Source organism: Chenopodium quinoa, unplaced genomic scaffold (assembly GCF_001683475.1).
Source record: "Chenopodium quinoa cultivar QQ74 unplaced genomic scaffold, ASM168347v1, whole genome shotgun sequence".
Lineage (NCBI taxonomy): Eukaryota > Viridiplantae > Streptophyta > Magnoliopsida > Caryophyllales > Amaranthaceae > Chenopodium > Chenopodium quinoa.
The window spans coordinates 4,462,734-4,472,424 of NW_018742484.1; the positions used below are offsets into that span (position 1 = coordinate 4,462,734).

Below are 9,691 nucleotides of genomic sequence, written 5' to 3' on the forward strand. Positions count from 1 at the left end.
CAACAACATTCATCTACCTCTTGGGGGCTGTTTTGGTGCCGCCCCTTCACCCATTGTCAAAAAATTCTCTGAATTCAAAGTTGTCACTTGCATATCAATATCCATATCATCATTGGTAGCCCTAAAAGTTGTAGTCACTTCTTCACACTTTTGCCTTTTACAAGATTCAGATGAGGATGAAGACCCTTCTTGGTGCCTTTTCAGTTTGGCCCTCTTTGCTATGTCATCATCAATTTCGGTCCCAAATTCCCTTGCCATATCCGGATCCAAAATGGCTTTCGAAGCGAACCTATTGATAAGTATGTTATTTGTCCACTTATCATGGTACTTTTGACACAATTTTGTAGTTATTTTTCCCTCTTTTATCCCTTTTTTTGTCTCCTTTTGTGCATGATTATAGCTTTTAGCTTCCCCGATCTTTTTTATGTGTGTGTTCGTGTTTGTAGATGCAATGATAAATTGGTTATATAGCATAAGCATGAAGAACTATATTGGAAGCAAAGCATAATAGGAGAGGGCGTGCAGCCCTTGAGGAGAGGGCGCTCCTACCCCAAGCACCACAATCTACCTCCCTCTTTTCCAGCCAGGAGCAGGCGTGCACCAGTCAAGGAGCAAGCGCTCCTAATCGAGCTCCAACATTCTGCCTTCTCTGATGCAGTGAGGAGCGGGCGCGCACCTAAGGAGGAGCGGGCGCGCACCTAAGGAGGAGCGGGCGCTCCTCCCTGAGTTCTAACAATCTGCCTTCTTGCTGCAACTAGGAGCGGGCGCTCCTATTTATAGGAGCGGGCGCTCCTGCATGCAAACCCGGTTTTCTTTACGGATTTTTCTATGTGACTTTGGGGAGTATAAAAGCGACCCTTGGTTTTTATTTGAGGGGGCTCTTCTTCCTTTTAGTCTTCTTAGGTACTTAGTTAGTTCTCAAAAACTCTCATTATTAGCTTAGTTTCTTTCAATTTCAATCATTGAAGTAGTTAATTGAAATTTGTACTCTCAATTTCAACACTTTCTCAACCTTGAAGCTTCATTAGTAAATTTCTTCCTCTATCTCTTGCTCCTTATTTTTAGTTTTTAATTGCTTTGAATTGTTAATTTACTTCTTAATCTTGTTAAATTGTTGTTGCATGTTCAATCTACCTTGTTCTTACTACTTTTCTCAACTTGTTGGATTTATGATGAACTTATGTATTGTTGTTAGGTTGTTCTTCACCATGGATTGTGAGTAGTCTATTTTCTAGGGGTTGGGTAAATCCCTCAATGTAGTCACTAATTACTTGTTGCATGTAATAGTTTGGTAATTATTGGGTGTTAATTAGTTGAGCTTAAGTGGTTTAATTGCTTAGTTCTTGTATATGGCCATTGCTATAACTATTTATCCAAGCTTTCTCAACGAAGGATCGAGAGATGAACTTGAGTTAGCTCCCTTATGCTTGATTGACCCAAAATGCCATGAGAATAGGAATTTCCGGTCAAGGGAATGTTTATGTCATCGTGATTATGCTTTAACACTTGTTTTATTCTTTGTAACCACGAGAGTAGGTTGTATTCATGATTCAAGTAATCCCTCTAGCTTGAGAGAGTAGTTGGGTGCCTTAGATGACTTCCCCTAATTTATCCCATTAATTTACCTTGATTGTTGCATGTTAATTGTGAATTGTGATGAAGTTGAGTGGTATAACCCAAGCCCTAGATTCCTCTAAATATTGTTAATCTCCTCTTAGCCTTAGTTGAATTGAACTAGTAGAAGTTATTCAAGACCAACCCAATTTCGACTTCATTTAGCTTATTTAAACGGTAGTACTCGGTGGTTGATTCAATGCCTCTCTTGGGTTTGACCCTTTCTTACCCTTGCTATTAGTTAGTGAGACCAATATAGGAATTATATAATTTGGTAGACTCGAGGACGGCCTATCACCTACATCCTCCTTTTTCATCCATGAGCCATATAGAGAAACCTCCTTTTTCGGACCACCTGTGGAACCTTTTCACTCTCTTTCTTTCAACCCATTCATAATCATCTTCACTGTATCTTACTGAGTCTCCATCGCAAGAGTGTGGCAAGTGGCCAACAGCCTCTCTTATGCGTTTCCTGTTACAAGCATCATCATCATAGTTAAACAATTCTGTGAAGTTAAAAGAGCTTATGTGCGTTACCAAGGTGTTAGGGGGATCAAACTCCGTTAGAGGGAGGTTCGGTAGTCCCCCTAAATCCTCCGGTGAGAGCCAAAGAAAAGGAGTAGTCACAGCTCTTGAGACTCGATTGAGTTCCTGAATCTCCGCGCTTCTCGCTTGTCGTATACCCAAGGAAAGAATCGTACTAGCCTCCATTATGCTCGCATATTCATTAGCCTCCATGTGTTCTTCATCATCAAGCCTTCTCGTCGACATGATTGGTGAGCTTTCCCACCACTGGTTTGTGAAAGTAGCATCTGAGGACACTAAGTTCCTAGTATTCCCATCTCTAACAGCATGAGCAATCTCATTAGGTCTTTCGAACCCAAAAGGTGAGGACGCCCACTCAGATATTCCCAAAGTATGGAATATTGTCCCTGGCCCCCCTCCTTGTCTATTCCTTTGCGGGGCTGCCGAGGTCTCCCAGATCTCATATGTTGAATCCTTGATTAAAGCCTAAGTTTGTATAGGCATTGAGCTGATTGTATGTGCTGCCGAAACTCTCATAGCACTGGGCCTAATTGGGGTGATGCCTTCTTGTCTTCTCTCAAGAGCCTCTTGATCCCTTCCCCCAGTTGTTGTTCCTCGCAAGGCATTGTAGAGTTCCTTCTAGCGTAGCCACCCCGAGTAAGGCTAGAATGCCTTTCATGGTTAAATTCAGCATAAGGGTCGCCCCTCAATCCCAGGCGTCTTCCATGTGATAGCCCAAGTTCCGGCCTCATCATCTCCTCCTCCACTTCTCCTAATCCAGAATCATCCTTAGAGAACTCCTCCTCACCCGTATGAAACCCCTCACTATCTTCACTCTCATGAGATGAAAGGGACTCGACATATGGTTGGTATTCGTCAAAACCCATATTTTCCCCTTGCACTCTCCTATACAAAGAGGGTTCTTCTCGTATTTCTTGAGGGCGAAGATCCAAACCGGTATTGCAAAACCTATACGAGTCTAGAAAACCACGAATGAAGTTTGAATAAAAAGGGTATTCAGCTGGTCCATATAGCACCCTTAACCCATCTGCTTCCACGTCGTTCAGTCTTCTCCTTACTTTCCTCCTTGCGACAACAGCAGGGAGAGAGCAACGAGATGTAGCATGCCCTGCGCACCCACAAGATTTACAAAATCTATAGATGCCTTCGTATCTCAAGTGAACCCATATCACTCTATTTCCTTCCAAGGGTATAAAGCACCCAGGAATCAGAGGAATGGACAAGTCAATTAACATTCGAGCCCTGAGCTCAGCATGTACAGGGAGCTCATTCCCTTCCTGGTCTATCTCTTCAATATATCCCACGTGCCTTAGAATTTGTCTTGCCCAGCTCGTGGTAAGATAGGCCAAAGGGAGCCCATGAACTCTAACCTAAATGCTTGCTAGAGTAAAGCTCATTTGGTCAAGCACAAGATCAACTTGGTACCTTCTTATATTAATCACCCTACCATCAAAGATTGTTGTGCCAGCCCTAATGAGGCCCTCTAGGTCTTGGCCACTTCTACATTCAAATAAAAAATACGGTCCTGATCGATGGACCCTAATCTCTCCCCTTCTGATCCATCGAGAATTGACAATATGTTAAACGAAATGCATTGAAGGGGGGTGAGGACCAGTAAACAGTCCAATAACGCTTGAGTTGTAGTTGATAGGGGCCTGATCAATACTACAATCTGCAGGGGTGGAAATGAGGGGTCCCCCTCGCATATTTTGGCCATTATGATCAATATAAGCATTAGGAAATTCCCTATTATTACTCATGATTTCAGATCAGAGAAAAACAGTGACTTTGTGATGAAAAAAGACAAGACTAACAGCCTTTGAAAGAAGAGGAAAGGACAAGAGGGAGGAAGAAGAGACGTTAAGACAGAGTTGGAATTAATACTGAAGTTGCAATCCAGAAATGAACTCTTGGCATTTATAGCCAAACTCAAGTTCTTGGAAAGTGAAAACATACACGCATGGGGAGCATGAAATGGAATCTACAAAGGTAGCCGCCTCTAGCTATTGAAGCTGCACCAATAGACGAAATGCAATAACTTCCTGATATGAATTAATTGAGGAAAACAAAGAGCCTTCTGTAATATTAGAAGGAGTAGTAGGCTCCTGAAAAGGTTGAAGACTTTTGTGGAAAACGAAGAAGTTTTAATACAAACGAGGAAAAACCCCCTTGGATGGAGATAAAGTAGATTAAAACCTATAGACTTCCAGAAATCTGTTGATCACCTCCCACCTAGGGGGTGTATTAGGATCTGTTGGAGAATAAAGGATCACGCAAGAAATCCTTGAAGGGATATGCAAACCCTAGACAAAACTAGCAATACTCACTTTAGTGAGAGAAGCTCTCAAATTCTAGAGAGAGAAAGTTTGTATGCATTTGTCATGTGTTTTTGGTTATAATATAATATGGTCTGCTAAAAGGTGCAGAAACAAAACAAATATTAATTACAAGCTTTGAAATGCAGCACTACCAATATGACAATTTAGTAGCATATCTCTAATACAATTATATGCAATACTACACATATATTTTTCGATATCTCATATTTCTAACACAATTTCATATGGATTTAGATCTCAATGCACCAACTAATACAAAAATATCAATCCAGTTAGTAGCATGGCCAAGGCCTGAAACATATGCTATCAAAAAACAAAACAACACAAGAATTTTTAGTAATTTATTTTTGACATACTTCCTCCACTTTTTATTAGATGACCACGAAATATATATGAAAGTTTTAATTTAGATGCATTACTTTCCCTTTTAGTTAATAAATTCTTTCTATCTCTCTCATATCATATAAGCCCTCTTTATTTTTTCTCTCTATCTCTCTGTACTCTAAAAATTGCCTAAATGTACGCAATTTCAAAAGTGACGTATCTAATAAAAACGGAGGAATTTGTAAATTTGACATTTTGACCTCAGAACTATAAGAAGCACTTCAAGAATCAATTATCTAGCAGGAGCAAAAACTCTACAGCAAATGCGGAGTGCTATCCATTAAACCTACAGAGAGAATAAATTGTCAAGCCAAAGTTGCACATAATAATCAAGATATAAAAGGGGGAAAATAGAAATAATCAAGAGTGCAATATAGATTACTTAGACCATCTCCAATGGTGAGACTTGAGGTAGTTTTTTTAGGAGGGAGAGAGTATTTTTTGCAAAAGATAACAATAAGTTGGTATCTAAACTTAGCAACTTTCAAAAGAGAAACTTGCTAAGTTTAGATACTCAACTTTCAGTCTCATTTGACAAAAAGTGTGTGCCCTTTATCAATATTATAATATATTTTGTAATTTATTTAAGTTTTTCTTTTTGAAAAACTTACAATATAGATTTGGTGGGTCATAAATTGAAAGTGACATTAGTATACTTTAGAGAGTCTTACCATTGGGAAATTAGACTTCACATAAGTTGCTAAATTGAGAAGTGGGTTGGGTATCACCATTGGAAGTAAAAAACAACTCATTTTGTATTTCAATACTCAAAGTTGAGTCTCACCAATGGAGGTGGTATTAGTCCTCTGTAACACTAATCCGCATGAAGTACAAATAAAAGTATAAATTATTAAGGTTAAAACAGAGAATGCAGACACTTTGAAGCTAATTATCAGCATACTGACAAAATTGATGCACCCAACAAAGGCAGGACCTTGGCGATCGTCATAACTGATACAACGTACTACGGTTGCATTTACATTCAATTCATTTATTCAATGCCATCATTGTAATAACGTATGTACCATTATATATGGTCATAATTTCCGGTAGCTTGCACGTCTGGTAATTAACTAGGAAAGTCATTCTAGATAGATATTCGATGTTAATTTAGGCTTTAGATTAATGGCATTTCAATCATATGTGATTATGAACAATAAGCTAGAACTAGTTATTAAAAACAACTCTAGCATTATGTATTTTCAGTTCTTATGATGATCATAGATCATTTTTTTCCCTTAAAAAATCTTGTTGAATGGTTAAAGAAATTTAATCAATTATTATATGAATATACTTGTAATAACTAATAAGTAATGATGAAGGACATATATACATAATGGATATTTTTGGGCGGTTGGACAGCACCACCTTCTCCCTTTACTTATACTTGAATGAAGTTTATTAGAGATTATGGAGTATTGTATTAAACTTTATATAATAGAATTAGGGAAATTCTATTTGATAACACTATATTTTTAAGTTTTCTCAGTGGTGAATTGCAAAAAAATTTATTATCTGTGGTAAACTCGAATTTTTGATTACCAAAGAGAATATCTATTTTAATATAAACTCATTAACCATGGTTAATTTCTTTTATTTTTTAATAATTAAATTATATATTTTTTTTTAAAAAAAAACCAACCTCTCTTCTACCACCAACCCGAGACCCCAAACGCTCAAACCACCGCCCAAATCACCACCGCAACCCAAAACCCCAAATGCCCAAAACACCGCCCAGACCACCACCGCAACCCAGATCCCAAACCACCGCCCAAACCACCACCACCCAAACCACCACCGCAACCCAAAACCCCAAACGCCCAAACCACCACTGCAACCCAGAACCCCAAACCACCGCCGCCCACGACATTCCCTCTCTCTCTCCCAGACCACCACCGCAACCTAGAACCCCAAAACCACCGCCCAGACCCCCTTTTTACCAGCGAAAAACGCCTCCTAAATCGAGCAAAATAAACCCTAAAATCGAGCAAAATCAATTCTAAAACCGAGCGAAATCTAACCCAGCAAAATCAAACCCTAAAATCGAGTGAAATCAAACCTTAAAGCTTCGCTTAGGGAGGAGAGATTAAGAATTTGAGATTTAGAGGAGGGGGTTTCGAGGCTGAGGGTGTTCATTTCGGGGAAGGGACTGGAGGTTCAGGGTTTCTATGGTTTTCGGGGGGAAGCGAGGTGGGGAGACCGGCGAACGGCGAACGGCGAGGGAGGTGGCTGGGTGCCGGCGTGGGTTGGGACAGGGGAGTGGGCGCCGGCGCCGACGTGGTGGGATGTTGGTCGGGGAAGGGGGTGATTTTTTTTTCTTTTTTTTGAAAGAAATTAGTTTTAAAATTATTATTTTTAAAATCATTTAAATGTAAAAAAAAAAAAAAAAAAAAAAACCTAACCATAGTTAAATATTTAGTTAAAATTAGTCATTAATGTTATAGACTTATAGTTAGCTTAATATAAAAATAAAAAAAAAAAATAAAAAAAAAAAAAATTCAAGTTTACCAAAAGTAATAAGTTTTTTTTGCAATTTACTTTTGAGAAAACTTAAAAGTATAGTGTTACCAAAGAGATAGATTTCCCTAGAAATTATTGTAACTATATCTATTCAAAAAAAAAAAAAAAAAAATATTGTAACTATATAAAATCTTGTTTGATTAACTAATTTTTTTTTTTTTTTTAATGTAACATATTTTATAATTTTTACGAATTAAATTTTATAAATATTTGATAATGTATAAAACATAATTTTGGGCTTCAACCATTATCATACCTGGCTCTGATAACATGTTAGTGGACCAACTCAACTAAAAACTTAAGCTAATGGTTAAAGCGCAAGATTATATTTTATACTCTATCAATATTAATGATGCGATTAAAGGTATGCGTTGATATGCATAAGTCTAAATGATGACCTTTGGCATTGACAATTTTCTTACCATCAGAAGTCCATCGATTGCAATTGCACCCATTCACCAAAACACCCACGGAAAGAAATTAGATTAGCCGCCTCCAAACTCTATAAATACCCCTCATCATCTCTACATTTCCTCACATCAAAACTACCAAACAATAACAATTATTACCAAAATATACTATTTCATCATTATGAGTCTTATATCTTCTTCGCTTGTTACATTTCTACTATCCATCATTACCATCACCCATGCCCACCATCACCGTAGTCAACAACTGTGACTACACCGTGTGGGCTGCCGTCGATCCAGGAGGCAGTAGGCAACTCAATAAAGGAAACACATGGAACCTAAACCCAGCACCCGGGACCAGAATGGCACGTATTTGGGGCCGAACTGGGTGCAACTTCGATGGCAATGACAACGGCAACTGTCAAACCGGAGGCTGTGGGAAACTAGTGTGTAACCCAGGCAATTGGGGCACAATCCCAAAGACTCTATTCGAGTATACTCTAGCACAACCCAATAATCCAACCGACACCATCGATATCTCCCTTATCGAAGGCTTCAATATCCCTATCTCCTTCAGTCCCACTTCCAACTCCGGTTCACTTGGTGGGAAGTGTCGTACAATTAGGTGCACCGCTGACATTAACGGGCAGTGCCCTCAGAACTGGAGGGTTCCCGGCGGGTGTAAAAGTCCTTGCACGTCGCAAGGTATCGGAACATGTGGTGCTAATGGTGACTCTAGGTTATACAAGCAAAGGTGCCCTGATGCTTATAGTTTTCCTAAGGATGATCAAAGCAGCACTTTCTCTTGTCCTTCTGGAACTAATTACAGGCTCACTTTCTGCCCTTGAACGTTGATGAACAACTAACAAAGGGTGTTATGTTATTACTTATACATGTGATGATAATTCATAATATACATGTTAAATTAAAGCTATAGATTGATGGAAATTCAACTATGTGCAATAAGCTAGAGCTAGTTGGTCTTATATGTTCAGCTCTAGCATTCTGTATTTTCAGCTGAAAATAATGTTCATAATAATAATATGTTATGTTGTGTTTATTTATCACTCTTTGTCTATTGTGTTTTAAGCTTTTAACTGACTAGTAGTGCCAAAGGATCTTTAAAACTTTGAAACAAATTTTTTTTTTCTTTTCTTTTTTAAGCTCAAAGACCCAATTGACCAAACTAGACTAATACTCCATATCTCTAGCCCAAAATATAGACCATGCCAATTTAGAACAGTCCTAGGCCCAATAAGCATTTTTAAGCCCATAGATAACTTTTGTTTTAATGGAGCAGTAAATTTCCCAATGTATTTTATTTTTGTCTTTAATAGCCAAACTTAATTTTAATTCTCAATGATAATCCATATTTTTTTTAATTGTTTTTGGTTATACTTGAGAATATGGATGAAGCAGGATTATCATTGAAATGTAAAATTTAGTTTGACTACCAAAGTTTTATGTTCAAAACTTAGGCTTATCATTGAGAATTTCTCAAAAATATAATAGAATGGTTCATTTGTAACAAACTATTTTTCTTATAATATGTGAAGTTTGAAGTATCAAATGGTGATAAAATATTATTCATGTTAACATTCAACTAATAGATAAACAGCTTTGTTCAACTGATAAGAATTTGTACATTGAAGCGACTTTGTAATTAACTTTGTAATAATCCAAATAAAATGGAAATATCTTCAGTTAATACGTATAGTTGTGAATCTATAATAATATATAAAGTGAAAGGGGGGTTTTGGGTGATAAATTTTACTTTTCCAAAATACCCCTCTCATCTTTTTTTTTTTTTTTTTTTTTTTTTTTAAAAAACTACCACTTTTTTTTAAAAAATAAAATAAAATTAACTACCATCCTTTT

At 37.7% G+C, this 9,691-nt stretch overlaps 1 pseudogene; it reads left to right on the top strand.

Annotated features, from left to right (window-relative positions):
- The first annotated feature begins 7,915 nt into the window (after positions 1-7,915).
- Positions 7,916-8,890, top strand: LOC110719274 (annotated as a pseudogene).
- The last annotated feature ends 801 nt before the right edge of the window (positions 8,891-9,691 follow it).